This window comes from Tenebrio molitor, chromosome 4 (genome assembly GCF_963966145.1).
Source record: "Tenebrio molitor chromosome 4, icTenMoli1.1, whole genome shotgun sequence".
NCBI lineage: Eukaryota > Metazoa > Arthropoda > Insecta > Coleoptera > Tenebrionidae > Tenebrio > Tenebrio molitor.
The window spans coordinates 19,225,783-19,245,472 of record NC_091049.1 but is presented as its reverse complement, the minus strand read 5'-3'; the positions used below and the strand labels follow the sequence as shown (position 1 = coordinate 19,245,472).

General features: G+C 37.0%; 4 long non-coding RNA genes across 4 annotated transcripts; 2 read left to right on the top strand and 2 right to left on the bottom strand.

Annotated features, from left to right (window-relative positions):
* Nucleotides 1-281: 281 nt before the first annotated feature.
* On the bottom strand, nt 282-1,193 carry LOC138128071 (uncharacterized). The gene is made up of 3 exons (XR_011158519.1): nt 1,021-1,193; nt 873-963; nt 282-823 (listed from the first exon to the last, which is right to left on the bottom strand). It is a non-coding gene; the product is annotated as an uncharacterized lncRNA (long non-coding RNA).
* Nucleotides 1,194-1,473: 280 nt separating this feature from the next.
* Nucleotides 1,474-14,198, top strand: LOC138128073 (uncharacterized). The gene is made up of 2 exons (XR_011158521.1): nt 1,474-6,189; nt 13,114-14,198. It is a non-coding gene; the product is annotated as an uncharacterized lncRNA (long non-coding RNA).
* On the top strand, nt 7,748-9,184 carry LOC138128072 (uncharacterized). The gene is made up of 2 exons (XR_011158520.1): nt 7,748-8,309; nt 8,369-9,184. It is a non-coding gene; the product is annotated as an uncharacterized lncRNA (long non-coding RNA).
* A 3,754-nt stretch (nt 14,199-17,952) lies between the features above and the next one.
* On the bottom strand, nt 17,953-19,285 carry LOC138127980 (uncharacterized). The gene is made up of 3 exons (XR_011158479.1): nt 19,148-19,285; nt 18,474-19,074; nt 17,953-18,425 (listed from the first exon to the last, which is right to left on the bottom strand). It is a non-coding gene; the product is annotated as an uncharacterized lncRNA (long non-coding RNA).
* Between the last annotated feature and the right edge of the window lie 405 nt (nt 19,286-19,690).

Here is a 19,690-nt window from a genome sequence, read left to right as displayed (position 1 = left end):
GGAACAATTTTTAGTATCATATCAAAATTTAATAACCACGGATGCGTCGAATATAAACACCAAAAACGAACTAGAAGAAATGATGTCTTGACAGAGGAAAATAAGTTAAATATCTTGTGTAATGCAGAAGAGAACCCCAGGTCTTCATTACGAACGACCAGCCACTACTTTGGAATTTCTTCTACGTCAATTCGAAAAGTTTTAAAAGAATTTAAGTATAAAGCTTATAAATTTACAAATCACCAGCTACTAAGTATTGAAGATAAAATTAAAAGAACAGATTTTTGCGAAAAAATGTTTAATTTAATAAATGACAACGAAGACATATTAGAAAAAATAGTATTTACAGATGAAGCATCATTTACACTTGATGGTGAAGTAAATTCCCAAAATTATCGGTTAGTCTCCATTGATCCAGTTATTCCTTCATATCCTTTTCCTTTGTTATTCCTATCCTTACAGATATTGGTCAAGAACTAATCCACACCTCCAAAATGTAACAAGGACACAATACAACCGTAGGGTTAATGTGTGGGCAGGAGTTATGAATAACACATTAATTGGTCCATTTTTCATCGAAGGAAATTTAAATTCAAATTCGTTCTTGCGACTACTTCAGGAACAAATCATACCCCAAATTCAAAACTTGAATGTCAACGATGTCTGGTTCCAAATGGATGGAGCTCCCCCACATTCCACTGCCATGATAACACGTTATTTAAATGAAATTTTTGGGGAACGTTGGATTGGAAGATTTGGGCCAACAGCTTGGCCACCTCGGTCACCAGATTTGTCCCCAAATGACTTCTTTCTTTGGGGGCATCTAAAAAATAAAATTTATAATAATGTAATGATAAATAATACTGACGAACTCAAAGATCGTATAAGGCATGCTTGCAATGAGCTTGATCCTAATTTCTTAGAAATTGTGTTCAAGGTTTTCACAATAGGCTGGCATATTGTCTAGAACGTGAAGGTGGCCACTTCGAATATTTAATAAAGTAATTTATCATTCCTTACCTGTTCCTGTTACCTGATTAATACATTTTACAAAAAACAATTTACTTTGCTTAAATCATCTTGAATGGCATTTCTAGTCGACACACAGAACGTCGACATGCCGACCATTTTTGTTTTGTCAGATTTGTGTAATAATTGGTTGCATAGCAACCACAACCACAACGCAAGTTATATTAAGAAAACATATACACTATCATATAATTAGGATAAACATGTATAATCGTATCACTATAATAATATGTATATAAGTAATCTTAGTATCATAGTATCAAAGTGCAGACCATCCGTCAAAAGAAATTATCATACCATACAATTATAAATATGTGCATAATCGCATCATTATATGTATACAAATAATCTTAATAGACCTTCAGTCAATACTAAACCCATATATATAACGAACAATTGTTAACTAATACAATCATTCTTGTACTCAAGTCACTGTAACGCTGTAAAAATAAATTATTATTATTATTATTATTATTATGATCAGCGATCGGGCAGAGGCAGAAGCCTGTTATGCCCGCGCTATTGGTATAGGTAGCGCTTAGCGTTATAGTCCATCTGGTGGTCTAGACTTTAGGAGACTGTCATATTTTGCTTTAAAGGAATCAGCGGTTTTACAGTTGACAATCTCTGGTGGAAGAGAATTCCATTGGTCAAAAATTCTATTTGTGAGAAAGTACTGTCTTGCAGTTGTCACGAACCTGTCCTTTAATAGTTTCAAAGAGTGTCCACGTGTGCGACCCCCTTCGTGCAGAGTAAACAAATGCCTAATAGGAGATTGTTCAGAGGACAAGGCGCGAAAAACTACCAGGAGGTCACCTCTCACACGCCTAGCTGACAGACTCGGAATGCCCATCAAAGAAAGCCTGGCTGTATACTGGGGTCTGCTTCTGCCAAACGGCACTCTAGTTGCTCTCCGTTGAACCGACTCAAGCAATTGAATATCCCGCTGTAAAACAGGAGTCCAAACACAGTTCGCAAATTCCAAGACAGGCCTGACATATGTCTTGTACAGTTTCGCAAATATTGCTGGACTACTTTTGCGGAAGACTTTGTTTAGAAGGAACAGCATGGAGTTGGCCTTCTTAGTTATTTTTAGAATATGATTGGACCAAGACAGATCAAAGGAGACTGTAACACCCAGATCACGATAGTTGTCAAAACTGGCCAGTTCCTTGCCGTTGATGCGATATATATGTTTGGGGTTAGTGTTACCTATGTGCAGTACGCCACATTTATCCGAGTTCAAGGGAAGTAACCAGTCACAGGACCAGTCATGAATGGCCAAGAGATCCTGCTCCAATGCCATACTTTGGTTGCTTATGTTGTATACTTTAATATCATCAGCATACATTGCAAAAGGCGATCTCAATATGCATCCAAGGTCAGCAGTATAGGCTATAAAAAGCAGGGGTCCCAGCACTGAACCCTGCGGCACCCCACTGTGTACCCTGACAGGGCGACTATATGACTCGCCCACCCTTACACAAAAAGTACGTTCGCTTAAGAAAGCGTTGATCCACGCCAAGAGATTTCCTGATATTCCCAGGTGCTGTAGTTTGGAGATTAGCCGTCGCTTAGGAACCCGATCAAAAGCCTTGGAGAAATCCAAATACAGTACGTCCACCGAGTTGCCGTTATCAACCTCCCTAGTCCAATCTGCCAGACAGGCGAGAAGGTTAGACTGGATAGATTTACCTGGTAGAAAGCCATGTTGCTGCAATGGAATTAAATCACAGTCAAGAAGAAATCTAACCACCTGATCGTAGATTATCGACTCCATCGCCTTGACCACTAGGGAAGTTAGACTAACAGGTCTATAATTTGCAGCGTCGAATTTGTCACCTTTTTTAAATATGGGACGCACTATTGCCGATCTCCAGTCCGGAGGTAGAACCCCCGAACTAAACGACTGCTTCATCAAAACAGACAAGGGGACACTGAGTTCGGCGGCACAGTTTGAGAGAACCTTGGCTGTGATAAGGTCCGGCCCTGGAGACTTAGACACCTTCAATTTCCTGATTTTCTCGCACACTACTGTTTCAAGAAAATCGATATCCGAGAGAAAAGTGGAATTGGGCGGGCCAGGGACAGCGGGGATCCGGTCCCGTGATTCTTTCGTAAAAACTTTGGAAAAAACATCGGCAAAAATGTCGGCGACAACATCGCTGTTGTCTGTCACGGAGCCAGTAATATCTCTGACCTGTGGAGTTCCCACTGGACCCGACAGTTGAGTGCGAATGTGCTTGTGAAAGTGTTTGGTATCTTTGGAATTAGCAATACTCGCCTCATATCTAGTTCTAGCCTCCTTAATAGTGGTGGAAAGTTTATTAGAGAAAGCTCTATGGGTCTTATAATCAGATTCAGCCCCAGTCCGCCTGAAGGTACGCCACAATGATCGTTTTTTCCTAATCAACTTTAGAATCTTGGAGTCGATCCAGGGCTTCTTTGAGGATCTTTTAAAAGTTACTCTAGTAGTGTGCTGCGCAATCATGTCTTGCAAAGTGGTTTTGAAAACTTTCCAGTTATGGGTCATAGAAGTATTAGAAAGTAATAAATTCCAGTCAACAACTGATAGATGCTGATTTACCGCAGCCCATTCTACCACTGTTCTCTCAAATGAAACAGTCTTCAATCTGGGACAAGAATAGATCTGAAGCTCGATTCCCAGGGTCACGTGATCTGAGATCCCAATTGGACTCAGGTATTTTAAATTTGTGAGCGAATTATCATCTGAGGAAATGATTAAATCCAGAGTGGATGGTGTCTGATTGAGTCTGAACCTTGTGGGTTCCGATACAAGTTGACATAGGTGGCTGTTAATAATTAGATCAGCCATTAGTTGAGATGAGTTGCTGAATGGCCCGCTGGAGTCCAAAGGCCACAGCAAGTCCGGCATATTAAAATCACCGAAAATGAAAATCTTTTGTGATGTGTCCGCCAGACCTTTGATGAAATCAATCAAGATTTTGTCGTCACTGATAGACGACGAAGGTGGCCTGTATACGCAACCCAAAACAAATGATACAGTTTTGCTGTGCACCCCAAGAAACAGTGCTTCAATACCGCGGAAGTCCCCGGATATAGGTTGTATCTTAAAGTTGGTCAGAACTCTGTTCGCAAAGTACATACAAACACCACCACCCCTCTTGCCGAACCGATCCCTCCGGAATAGTGTGTAACCTCTTATGGAGACCAAACTGTCGGGGATAGAAGATGAGAGCCACGTTTCGGTCAACAGAATGATGGACGGCTCGTCCCGACCCACAAAAGCACAAAAATCATCGTATTTTGCCAAAAGTGATGCGATGTTGGTGTAAGCTATACTACAGGATAAATAATTTGCGTCTGACGTGAATTTTGTTATGTTAAAATAATTGTCCTTACTAGAATTTACGGCTCGCCGACTATGGTACTCAAGTTCAGGTCATCGGCGCTCACCGAATCCTTAGACAATAAGGCTTTCCGGATTCGCCTCTGTATTTTTCGACACTTGTTTTTGATGCTCTTGTGGGGGACCACGTTGTAAACATCATGCAAGAGGTTAATTACGCCTTGAGTATCATTTGTGAAAGATCGTACCAGAGCAAGTATATCCGTTTCACCGCTGACTTTCTCCATGAACTCGACCATTTGGTCGAAGTCAATTGGATACTGCTCAGAGTTATTAACAGCATCTTTTGCAAGCATTAACAGTTCAGAAGTAGAGGTCAGGCTTTCCACTGAGTCACTGGATCTTATCTTTTTGGATTTACCGGTGCTATCGGAATTCGCGTTCGTACTGTTTGAAGGGCTTAACTCTGTCTCGTCGTCATCCGTCATTTGCCGCTTTCCTGCCAGAGTGTCAGTCGTAGCATGCGTTGTAGGGTTCTCATTAGGGGTAGATGTTTCAAGGTCAGCATCTCTGTCTTGTGGACAGTCGCTCGCATAATGGCCAATCCTTTTGCACTTAAAACATATATCGTCGAAGGTCATAAATATACGGTAATTTGTATTATCGAACTTTAACACGACCGAATCTGGCAGCCCGATAGCGTCATCCGGCTGTACATATATTTGTCTGCGAAAACTAAGGACATGTGAATATTCATCATCTAGTATTCTTGCCCTGACAAATGACATTTGCGAAAGTACAGTAAATCCAAGAGCTCTAATTTGATTCTCGAAAACATGATGGGGAATTGATGGACAAACATTTGACAAAATAATACGAGGCGCAGGGTTTATTAACCGACGTACCCCAACGACCTTGTCATTGATGGTGATGGATGAGTGGTTTAAGACCACGTCATCAACCAAAGACTTACTACTTAAATAGATGCAAATTCGTTCGTTAGAGATTCTCGATGCAAATAAAACGTTCTTGTGAGATACTATACTACCTATAGCTCTCACATAGTCCTGTAACATTAGTCCGTCGGTAGCATTACAAACTACCGCCTGCTCTTTACCAGGGAAAATTGTTGGCGAGTCGCTCGCCATCTTGCAATATGATTTGTATTAGCGCTCCAACCCGGGGGCGAATCCCGGAGCACAAAAATTAAATTTGAGGCGAATACTGCGAAAGGACGCAGTCATTCGCCTCCCGGCCTGCCGTTAAAAGAAACTTATCTCCGGTGAACAAAAACTCGGGCGATAATACCAGCAAGTAAACGCCACCAATGTCATGAATCAATTAACTGCTGCAAATCAAAATTGCACCAATTTGGGTGTTTCTTATGAGACTCACGAGGAATCGACGATATACGAAATTAGATGTAAATATGTAATGTAAATATACTTGCGTAAATCACAGTATGAGCGCTAAAAACGGAGAGCACGAAGAACACGTCTGTACACCACACTCACTGCTTCGATGTTTATGCTTAAATATTTTTTTTCTTCAAAAATCTCATAAACGTAATTGGCGCAGTCGGTAGGATAGTGCGATCGTGTATTATCATCTTGCATCGAGCAATAATATCGCGATTTGGGATTTCAATTCCTCAAGCACTATTCAAGAAGAAAGAACCTGAGGTAACTCCTGTATCGGACAGAAGGTGTAACAGGAAGACATCGAGCGAAGGACCTGCATCAAGCAAATCTAAAGTTCGACTTCGACAGCTGAGGACTTTGAGGCAACTGGTTCACCCCCAGACGACTGGCAATACTCAAGAACACCAGGTTAGTGGACTGAGCATCCCGTCTGATTCCCTTTCTTTTCAAAAAAAAATAAAAAATAAAAAATAATTCAATTAATTCAAAAGATCGAAATTTCTTTTGCAAAAAAAAAAAAATACATTTTTCGCTTATTGATAGGTAATAATAAATAAAGTCAATCGAATTTTCATGAGCACAGATAGCGACACTGATTCGAGTATCGAATTAGACCATTTGATCGATAAAATAAAACATTTAAGAATTCCCAACAACATTATGGCACCAAACAACGAAAGTACCTTCAATCTTCAATTGATAAAATTACATGTCGATACAGTTCCACAGTATGACGGTAATCTAACAACCTTAGAAATTTTTATTTCATCATGCGACCATTTGTTCAATACATTCGGCACAGACCCAACAATAGCTTCCTATCTATTAAGAGTAGTAATAGGGAAATTAACAGGTAGAGCCCAAGCTCTAGTAGCAACAAAAACCGAACTAAATAGTTGGCCCTTAATAAAAAGGACCCTAAGATCGTGCTTTGGAGATCAAAGAAATATCGACTGTTTAGAACAAGACTTAATCTTTTTGAGACCTTTCAAAAACGAGTCACCTTTGAACTTTGGACAAAGAATTCAAACAGTACGTAGCCAATTATCAGCTAAAGTCAATTCACTTAGTGTATTAAAAATGTCTGATGCAACCAAAACCATATATCTAAAACAATATGACAACATGGCACTTAAGACTTTTATCCGCGGATTAACAGGTACATTACAAAGTATTATTAGACTTCGAGATCCAAAATCCTTAGAAACAGCGATGAATCTGGTTGTCGAAGAACAAAATTTCCAGTACACACAACATCCACCATCACAAATAAATCGCTTAACCCCACAGATTCAGATGCACGAAAGAAAACCTCCCCAACCTTCTTTTAACAACACACCTCACTTTACTCCAACTAACATAAGTTTACCTTACCATATGCACAACAATCAAACTCCACAAAGACCTTCACATAACCAAAACCAACAATTTAATCGACCCCCTATACGCGAAACACCGATGTACCAATATCCTAAACAACAAAATAATTTTCCTAGTCAACCCATTAAATTCACAACTCGACCGACCCCAGAAAAATTCTTTACAAACACCCAAGTTTTTGGCCGTCCAAAAAACGTCTTCAAGCCAACGGGACAGGCACCTAGTAACAAACCCGAACCGATGTCGACAACATCCAGAAATCCCACTATTCAACGCCCATTCCCGAATCAAACTTTTACCGCAAGACCAAAAAATTTCATCTCAGAAGAACTATTCCATCAGGAAAACGATTTTTATAGCACCGATGAGCCGAGTACATCGACTAATAGGAGTCATAATTACGATTATCAAGAACAAACAAGTCACAACGAACAATATCCACATAATAACCAAACAGACCCTGACGATTACTTCTGCGACAACGAAGACACACAAAACCCCGACGATGACCTTGTACAAACCACCATCGACGAGTATCAAAATTTTCGACTAGTTTACGATTCAAATACGACGACGTGACCTGTGAAGTAATAGTATTTTACATTACAAGCCAGGTAAAATGGTTTTTACTGGCGAATGGAGGATATAACTGACGAGTCGAAGACGAGTCAGTTACCTCCTTGAGCCAGTAAAACCAGTTACCTGGCGTGTCTTGTATAATATTTTATTTGTTACTAAATTGTAAACAACTAAATAAAATTAAAAATGATCAAATTCTGTTTTCTTCCAAATTATTGCTCAAAACTCAGAAACCTTAGAAGTACAATTACTATGACAACGCGCCGTTTGTTCAAATTGTTTATTTCCGTCAAGATTTTTTCTCAAATGAACGTGCCAGAAGAAATCAAAAAGGAAGCTATAAACGTGGCTTCCAGTTTACTGCCAGCGAAGTCTTTAGCAAGATATGAACGAGAATATGAAGAATTTAAAAATTGGCAGAAAAACAATAACGTAACTGGTGTAACGGAAGACGTTCTTTTGGTGTATCTTCACCAACTATCAGACAAATTTAGCCCCAATTCTTTGTGGTCGAAATGGTCCATGTTAAAAAGCTGCCTGGAAATTAAAGAAAATGCTGAAGTTCGTAGGTTTGTTTTCCTATTACAGACGTTGTCAAAAAAGTGATATTTTAACTTGACATTTGTAGATTTCATAAGGTAATTGCTTTTCTCAAGAGAAAGAATGAGCGTTACGTGCCGAAGAAGGCAAGGGTTTTAACAAAAGAGCAAGTGGAAAAATTTCTTGTTGAAGCTCCTGATGACTATTGGTTGTTATATAAAGTGATTACAATTTTTGGAATTTTTGGTGCTTGCCGGTGTGACGAGCTTCTCTCGTTGACGGTGAAGGACGTAGAAGATGTTGAGAAATATATTATCGTCACTTTACGGAATACAAAGAATTTAACAACAAGGAGATTTACGATCACAGATGAGGGCTGCAGTTTTCAACCTTGTGTTTTGTACAGAAAATATGCAGCTCTTCGTCCTCGTCAAGCAGACCAATTACGTTTCTTTTTAACCTACCGTAATGGCAAATGTATTTCCCTCAATGTTGGCCAGCACACTATTGGCGGTGTACCGAAAAAAACTGCAACATACTTAGGGCTACAAGAACCTGAATTATACACAGGTCACTCATTTCGCCGATCAGCAGCAACAATGGTTGTGGATGCAGGTGGAGATATTTTGACACTAAAACGTGTGGGAGGATGGAAAAGTAGTGGAATTGCGGAAGGTTATGTGGATGATTCTATCAATAAAAAAATTGAAATTGCGAAAAAAATGTTTCCTGGACGAAACTCAACAGATGTGGCTTCCACTTCGGGAGGTTCTACAATTAATTGTCCAATGACGAGCGAATTCACTTCCGCTTCAGGAATGTTCGACATTAGCGGAAATTCTAATTGTACATTTAATTTTAATTTGTATGAAACAAAGAAATAAAAATGTTCAAATGTTAAAAACGCTACTATCCTTTCCAAATTTCAAATTTCTCTACTAACTTGTTAAATTCATAACTGGTCTGCTGTCAATTTAACGCTACTAGCCAGTTAAAATGACTTTTCAACGTCAAGTGACAGTTCGAATAAATGACGTTTACAATTTAGTAACAAATAAATAATTCAACCTGTTACAATTCCCTTCCTTACATCCAACTTTCATATCCACCCGTAAAACTGCTAATCGACACCGGATGTTATAAATCCATAATTAGACCCGGAATAGCAGAAAAATATTTCCCCTTCGACATCTATCATGAACCCTCAAAAATCAAAACCAGTACGGGCGAAAAACCTATTCGATTCAAGGCAAAAACACAAGCATTTCCTGAATTAAACAACGATAAAATAATAGAATTTTTGTTATTTGACTTTCATGAATATTTTGACGGAATTTTAGGCCTGAAAGATTTAAGAGAGATGAAACTGTCAATTAACCTCGTGGATAAGATCTTAACAAACGGTATAATGAAAATTCCATTCTATTATAGACAACCCGACGAAACCTCTCACACAGTCAGTGTAAATTCACACGAAATTTTGAAAACGAAACTCCCGGTCAATTGCAACAACGGCGACGTGATTATATTGGAACAAACCATCAACGATTTATACATTCCTGAAACTTTAACTACTGCAAAAGATGGATTCGCACTGATGGAAATTCACAATAGGACTGATTCAAGAATTGACCTAATTTTATTTGAACCATTAAAGACAGTAAATTTTTCAGAGTCAAACAAAGAACGTTTCGAAATCTTTCATGTCGAACAATTTTTTCCTGAAACAAAAAAACGTATGTGTAATAAAACCTCAAGAATAGAAAACTTGATCAGAACCGATCATCTTAACATTGAAGAAAAGGAAGCAATAACATCACTTTGCCGTGAATTCTCAGACATATTTCATAAAGACGATGACAAACTTACATTCACCAATCAAATAAAACATCAAATAAAGACTTCGGACGAAATTCCTATCCATACAAGGTCATACCGGTACCCATTCGTTCACAAATTGGAAGTAAAAAATCAAACAGACAAGATGCTCAAAGATGGAATTATCAGACCGTCACAAAGTCCATGGAGTTCACCCATTTGGGTAGTACCAAAAAAGATCGATGCAAGCGGAAAACAAAAATGGCGTATCGTCATAGATTACAGAAAAGTAAACGAAAAGACCGTAGACGACAGGTATCCACTACCAAATATCACAGATATACTCGATAAACTTGGAAAATGTCAGTATTTTACCACCCTTGACCTCGCCTCCGGATTCCATCAGATCGAAATGGATCCAAATTCAATATCTAAAACGGCGTTTAACGTGGAAAACGGTCACTATGAGTTCGTTCGCATGCCATTTGGTCTGAAAAACGCACCCGCAACTTTTCAACGGGTAATGGACAACGTTCTCAAAGAATTACAAGAAAAAATTTGTTTCGTTTACATGGATGATATCATAGTTTTTTCAACCTCGCTTCAAGAGCACATTTCCAATTTGAAACTAATCTTCAAAATATTACGCGAATGTAGACTTAAAGTTCAATTAGATAAATCCGAATTTCTCAGGAAAGAAGTAGAATTCCTTGGTCATATCGTCACGCCCGAAGGAATCAAACCCAACCCAAAGAAGATAGAAGCGATACAACGACAAAAGCAAAAGACATTAAATCATTTTTGGGATTACTCGGTTACTATCGACGATTTATAAAAAACTTTGCGCGAATAACGAAACCATTCACCACCTGTCTAAAAAAGGGCGCTAAGATTGAACACACAGACGAATTCTGCAGAACCTTCCAATTCTGTAAGGACATTTTATGTAACGATCCGATTTTACAATACCCAGACTTTAAGAAACCCTTTATACTCACCACCGATGCATCGAATTTCGCCATTGGAGCAATACTGAGCCAAGGAAATATAGGTACCGACCTGCCTGTAGCATACGCGTCTCGTACACTAAATCCAGCTGAATGTAACTATAGTACCATCGAAAAAGAATTACTCGCAGTCGTGTGGGCAACAAAATACTTTAGACCATACCTGTTCGGACGCAAATTCGTTATCGTCACAGATCACAAACCACTTCAATGGTTATTTAACCTTAAAGAGCCAAATTCGCGGTTAGTGCGATGGCGTCTAAAATTAGAAGAATTCGATTATAAAATAATTTATAAAAAAGGAAAACAGAACACCAATGCCGACGCATTATCAAGAACAGAGATCAACGCGATAGAAAACGACGACACTTCTTCAGTCATTGCTAACGTCGGAGATACCACACAAATGATTGACGAATACTTAAAAAACGAACACCTCACTCCAGTATCCGAAAATCCATCATACATGGATTCTCCAATTCCACCTCCAGACCACTTGCGTAACGATGATATAACATCGAACATCAGCAAACCAACTCCATCAACAACGTTGAGCAATTCAGTCACTCACGGTTCTAAGATTAATATAATATCTAATATACAGATAAAACCCCCTGACAAAAACCCTTCAGATAATGAAACCGTTCATTCTGCGTTAGAAAATCCAGTAATTACCATCCCGATAACAGACAAGCCCCTAAACCACTATAAAAACCAAGTAATATTATTTTGCTCCAGAAACATACTAAAACCAAACATTCAACAAACTACAATTTTTAATAAAAATCGCCTAACGATATCGTTACCTACAAACAACATCGAATCCCACATAATTAACGTAATAAAAGAATACGTTGATTCCAAACAGAATTACACCTTGTATTTCAAAACCCTAGAATTAGCCGATATTTTTAACAATGTAATTCAAAGCTGCTTTAAAAATTCCTCCTTCAAATTCATTAAGAGTACAATACTACTACAAGACATCGTAAATTCAGATCAACAAACAGAAAAATTAATATATCATCATCAAGGTAAGACCTGTCATAAAGGAATAAACGAAATGAAAACCTCAATTGAACGCAATTTTTATTGGCCGGATTTAATTAAAGATATTACCAATTTTGTTAACAACTGCGTGACTTGTCAAGTGAGCAAATATGAAAGAAATCCTCCAGTCTTAAAATTCAATCTGACTCCCACTGCTAGTAAACCATTAGAACACATCCATATCGATACATTTAAAATATCAAATAATTCATTTCTGACAATTCTCGATGCTTTCTCTAGATATGGACAAGCCTACCACATAGCTTCCTTGTCACCGATTAACATAATAGACAGTTTACTGGTCTTTATTTCCCATCACGGATTACCTAACAAGATCACAGCAGATCGCGGCGGTGAATTTAAAAACAATTCATTAGAAAACTTTTGCGAATTACACAAAATAGAGCTCCATTTTACGACTTCCAAAAACTCCAATAGCAATTCGCCAGTCGAACGTTTTCACTCAACGTTAGCGGAAGAAATTAGATGCCTAAAAATAGATAAACCCCACGAAAATATCACTTCTCTAATGAATTACGCAATAATTGGTTATAACAATGCTATCCATTCAGTAACAGGTTATACACCATTCGAAGTTTTAAAAGGGCACCTAGAGTCGACTCATCCATTCGACCTAACGGATGGAAAAATAATATCAAATTACATACAAAATCATAAAGAAAAGACTAATATTATCTACAATCAAATTAAAGAAAAGTTAAATAATAATAAAGAAATTTTAATAAGCAAACTTAACGAAAACAGAGAAACACCCAAAGAATTCAAAACAAATGACCCCGCTTACATAACCACAAAAGAACGAAATAAAGCCAAACCTAAATTTATCAAAACAAACGTATTGTCAGATCAAAACGACAAATTGGTAACACATAGAGGTACATATCACAAATCTGCCACGAAAAACCCTCGGAAAATTCATCAAAAGGCCTTGTTTCAGAGAACGATTCAACATGATCTTCCTAATAACAATCCTAATAACATCGGTGAGCCCACTAATGACGAAAGACATTGAAGTGACACCAGTCGAGTCACAGGTCCTCCCCTTCCACCTAGGACCAGGTAGAATAATCGAAAACCAACACACTTTCATCCATTTTATCGATACGAACTCACTATCAGAACTATTAGACGACACTATCAATCAATTCAAAACAATCAACAATACCTTTAATAGCACAACCCCTTCTAAAACAAATATCTACAAAAACACATTAGAAAACCTACTAACTCACACTAACCACATAATCACCGAAGCAAAGATTAAACTAATTAATATCAAACCCAACACGAGAAACAAACGCGGACTTTTAGACATAATTGGAAAAACGTCAAAGTTTTTATTTGGGACTCTGGACTCCGATGACGGTGAAAAATTTAATAAGGCAATTAACACTCTGCTCAATAACGATAAAATTCTTAGCAAACAAATCGAGTTACAAACTTCACTGAATAGTCACCTGATAGATAACTACAACAACACTATTAGTACTCTTAATAGAAATCAGTTATTAATGAAGACCAATCTCAACAACTTCCAAGACAAAGTAAACAAAGTATTCGAAGATGTAGCAGCCTTTACACGAGCACGAAATATTATTGAACAAATTCTTTTAAACTGCCAAACTTTAATAAGGTTCTTAGATAACTTAGAAAACGCCATAATGTTTGCCAAAATTAACACACTTCATAACTCTATTATTTCTACTTCGGATCTAAAGAAAATGCTCGAAACTCTGTCCAAGTTATACGACCAAAACAGAATTCCAACATTTAAAAACTTTATTTCTTATTACCAAATCGCAAACACAAAAGTTTCTTTTTACGATAATAGAATTATTTTTTCAATCTACATACCTCTTCTTAATACAATCAATTTTGACTACTACCACCTATATCCGATCCCCCAAGCCAATCATATCATTTTACCTCCAAAACCTTACCTAATATTCAGTCCAAGAACCTATCAATACGAAGACAAAGAATGTCCAAGTGTAGAAGGAACCTTTTTCTGCGATAACAAACTGACCTATAGCGAAAAGGACTGCATCACATCCTTCATGCAGAACTTGAAGAGCAACAATTGCCAATCCATACCGGTGTCCATAAGCAATACCATCCTTGAGTCGATAAAGAAGAATTTTATCCTGATTGTCCCGCATCAACCAATAAAAATCAAGAAAGTGTGCGAAAACCCCGGATACAAAATCATCGAAAAACCGAGCGTGATTCGCATCCCCCAACACTGCAAGATCACATACGAAGATTCAACATTCGCAAACGAAGAAAACGTAATCAGCGGAGAACCATTCATCCTACCTCAAATCAAGACGGAAGATGTATCAACATATTCCACAGTTCACCTTCTAAAACTCCATCAGATCAAGTTGGACGATATTACGAAACTCCAAAAAGAAGCAACTCTGGACCGTTCAAATCTAACGTCCAATCACGAAATTGTAACCCACAGCATCTCGACAATATCTCTAATTGTTGTTCTAGCTAGTTGCAGTTTTGCAATCTGGACCGTCATGACAACAAAAAGGAACCTAAAAAGGACCACCCTCATCTCGAAAAAGGACCACTCTACAACCACATACGAGCCAGAGAAACCAGAAAAACAGCCTTCCGAAAACAACACCTCAGTGTTATTTTCCCACTTAAGCAGGGAGGAGTTATATTAAGAAAACATATACACTATCATATAATTAGGATAAACATGTATAATCGTATCACTATAATAATATGTATCTTAGTATCATAGTATCAAAGTGCAGACCATCCGTCAAAAGAAATTATCATACCATACAATTATAAATATGTGCATAATCGCATCATTATATGTATACAAATAATCTTAATAGACCTTCAGTCAATACTAAACCCATATATATAACGAACAATTGTTAACTAATACAATCATTCTTGTACTCAAGTCACTGTAACGCTGTAAAAATAAATATTTTTTTTCTTCTTCAAAAATCTCATAAACGTAATTCGCATTGATGTGTGCTTTTTAAAACTGAACATAGGGAATTAGTATGGGGCTATGTTCAGCGTTAAAAAAATGTCCCGGTATACATGTACAATAACAAAGTCAATTTAAGTCTACAATTCGCGAATGTAAGAGTCAACATTTGTTATGTTTTATTACATAAAGGTTTAGTAAGATTACAAGTCGGTATGCAATAACACAGATTCAACCGGAAATCGTACAAGTTATAACAGTAAGTCTACAATTCGCGAATGTAAGAGTCAACATTAGTTATGTTTTATTACACAAACGTTTGGTAAGATTACAATCGCAAAACGAGCTTTTACATTATCGTTTTGTAAATTTAAAATTGTATTACTTACCTTTACATACCAATATAGAAATTTTACCTGTACCACGGTTACTATTACATACCTATGTAAATTGTTACTAGTGATAATAAAAGAAGATATATTAAATAAAATTTATTACGAAATAAAAGTGGGTATAATATACTCGTATAATAGTTCCAATTGAAAACAATATTATATGTATGTACTTAGAAATAATGAACATAACGTACAAAGTACAACACCTAAAATAAAAAATTTAACAAAAAAAAACCGATTATCAACCTTTTTGGCAGGGATTTGGTACTACTGCTAGAAAATTCATATAACAACTTTATTTATAATTAAATAAATTGTTATTTGATTAGGTAAGTACATTATACATAACTTTTTATAAAAAAAAATATTTATACGTATAATATTAGATGCGTATGTAATCTGTTAAGAGATGGACTCAGAGTCTTCTAGAAAAATGTATGCAAAAAATATTTATTTCAAAAAGTCAAAATTGACTGGGCCCTAGTCGATTTTGAACGAAAGACATGAAAACGACAAAATTAATGTGCTGTGAGGCCACCCAATTAACAATGTGTAAACATAATACATATGTATATGTTACGGACAAAGACGATAAATGGACATTGACGATAATGGCCGGACAATGACGTGATTGTCCATTTTTCCTGGCGATTATCGATAATGACCGGACATTGACGTTATGGCCCGTGACGGGTGGGCAATCTTATTAAAAATGTCATTTTTTTCTAACGTTAGCATCATTGTCCGGTCATTAACGATAATGACCAAAAACGGTCGGAGAATGTTGATATAGGTTACTATTGCGGCCAAAAAATTTCGTCCACCCATTTCCTGTCATTTCCATATTATTTTATAGAATTTAAGAACCTAAGACGTGACGTGAAGCGTGAAATTGGTGTGGCTTTTCGTGATTATATTTCTAAGGTCCAAGAAAACTTAGTTCGTGATCCTAAGAATTTCTGGTCATTTGTTAACAAGAGGAAGAGTCGGATTAGGATTCCTTCCCATATGGTGGTCATTCTTTACGCTCATTTTCTCAAATTGTGAATAGTTTTGCGACTCATTTTAAGAATTCCTATGATACCGTGGATGCTCCTGCGAACTTGATAGATGTTCCTGGAAATGGTACATTCTGTTTGTATAATATTTCGGAAGCTGATATTTTGGAATCCATTGGATTGCTTAAGTCGGGCCTATGTTCGGGTGATGATGGAATTCCTGCTTTTTTGATCATATTTCGGAAAGTCCGCATGGTTTTCTCTCTTCGGGTTCAACGACTACAAATCTAGTATCTTCTTTTGTTTCGCTGCTATGGCAACCAACTTTGGTTTTTTAAATAGCACCCATACATTTTTGTGTGATTTTCAAACAAGCGTATCTTTCTGTACCTATTCATAAATACAGTTTTGCCATAATGGGGAAAAAGAATAAAATTAAAAAAAAACAAAGGTGATAAAATTAACTTACTACGTAATAAAATGCGATATCAAGAATGTTGTTGACAATTTCTATATTAAACATTTTTTCATAATTTTTCAAATTAAAAAGTTACAGAGATTATTTGATACTTTTGTTCCACTCGGTATATTAACTCTATTGAATCTGTGCAACGCAAATTTCTTTATTTTAAGGAAGACGGAATTTATCCGCCGATTGGTGTTGATTATGATCTTTTGTGTTCCAGGTTTACTTTTACCCCCCTAAAAGTTAGACGAGTACTTGATACGGTGACCTTCCTCTTTAAATTATTCCACAATAAAGTGGACTGCTCCAGTCTTTTGAGTGGTCTGTGCATCAATGTTCCTCAGATTTTATCAAGATCGCATAGATATTTCCATGTTCCTAGATCTAATACAAATGTTCTTAATCATTCTCCTTCGTTCAGAATGTGTTCCACGTTTAACTGTTTTAATGATATTAGTGATCTTCATGCTATGCCACTTCCGAGTATACTGGTTGGTATATCGTGTAATTTGAATCGATTGCAACGGCTTAATTGACATGGTTTTTAATAAAAACATGTCACTGAATAAAAACTTTTTATTCAATGTTATCTCCCGACATGGGACAGCAATAATAATTGTAGCTGACTGTTGCTGAATTCTGTTCATATTTTTCCTGTTTTAGTCAACTTTTATTTGGACAGTAGTCTGTTAGTTGACTTATTCAATAATAATAATAATTTCACAAAAATTGGGTGTAGTTTAACCTTTATTGTTATTATGATGGACGTTTGCAAATTACAGTTTGAAATTTATTACTGTCACCCATAAGAACATTGATACAATATGTCAACATGTGAAGTGAGGTTATTCGTTCCTAAAGGCTGCTTTAAAGCATTCGTGAGTGGAATGACAGTTGTGGACGAAATTTTTTGTCTGCTATAGTGCATGATTAGGTTATTGAAACTATACAACATATTGTTTTCTTTCAGTATTTTTATTTATCAAATGTGTTGAAGTAGGTAGGTACATAGTACAATATGAAAAAATATTATTCACTCTTATTAGATCTTACTTGGTAATAATGTAACGTAAGTAAATAAAAAAACTAAAAAAACGATGAGAACAAAATGAAACATACTAATTTTTCAAATAATATTGGAGTCCATATTCAAAATTATTCATTTTTGTTGTGGCATGAGAGTGATCCATGGCACTTCGAATTGCAAATTTTTTTGTTTGCACGACATGCACACTTATTGTTTTTACATCCGCCCTTGCAGTGGCAACGCTTGTAACCCTGTCCCCCTAAAATACTATTTTCAGCTGCAACTTCCCTAAGGGAAATTTCTTTATTTTTTGCGGAATCACTGTAAAATAAACTTTTCAATGCAGGGATTAAACTCAGATCTGGTAAACTTATGCTTTAAAACGCCATGGGTTGTATCTAAAATGTCAAAATTATTCTGTAATTTATATCTTCAACTGCACATACAAAGCTTATAAAGACCATCTTCTACACTACCGACAACAGCCAATACATTACGGGGAGAACCACGAGCTCTGTCTACGTCCGGTATGGGTACACGAACCGTAGTTCCAACTTGAACCTCAGAGAATTTTTTCTTAGAAAGCTTCAGCATTTTGGTGGCTTGTTTTTCTAAAGATTCTCTGGATCTTTTACGCTCATTAACAATGTTTCCCTGTCGTTCACAATTAAGGCATTTTCCATCATTATTAACTTCTTCGCCAAGTGGTAATACTGTATAGCACTGGCCGCAAACTACGTCTTCGTGTGCGGCAAAAATTCAGTAGAATGTTATTAATTTGGTGGGTTGATTAAAACTATCAAATGAACTTACTGCTTTCAGTCCTTACAGCATCTACTGTTTCTGGAACTGTATTTTCTTCATCTTCTCTTTCCCCATGCGAATTATCCTCAAGGTCATTAGACTCTCCTTCCATTTCTTTTAGTAAATTTTCAATATCTTCTTCAGTGGCCAAATGGTTCATTAAATCATGTGGAATGCCAGCTGAGGCTTGTCCTACTCTAGCCGGGCATCCGAACATAGCCTCATACGGAGATCTTCCAATTCCTTGTGAACAAACAATTTTGTAATTGGGGATCGAACTTTTTTCAAACTCCGCAACGTTTCATAAGACACTTACCAGAATGTAGTGCACGGTTTTTCTTGAACTGAATAAATTTGATTCCTGCAGGCCAGTCTTTGGTTTTATTTTCATCCATCCACGCCCCCAACATTTCCTCAACATCTCTATTGGCACGCTCAACCGATCCTTGACTCTGACTGTGCCTGGGTTTCCCATGAACAATTTTTACCTCTGGCCACATCGCGTGTAGTTCTACCAGAACTGAATTGACGAACTCTCGACCATTGTCGGAATGGAGAATTAGAGGTGCTCCAAAAGTAGTGTATATCTCTAATATATTAAATGCGACTTCTTCTGCCCTTTTGGTTTTCAAAGATTTCAGCAACACAAACTTTGTTAAATGGTCTTGATATACCATAATGAAACGATAGTCGTTGTAACTTTGCGATTGCATGTCAATCAAATCAACCTGGGCGCGTGAATTAAAATTAGAATGCAGAATTGGTCTAGAAACTAATCCCCTTTTTGGGGTGCTACTTTTTTTTTGACACTGGGTGCAAAGTCGTAGGTATATCATTATTGTTTCCTTGGTAATATTAC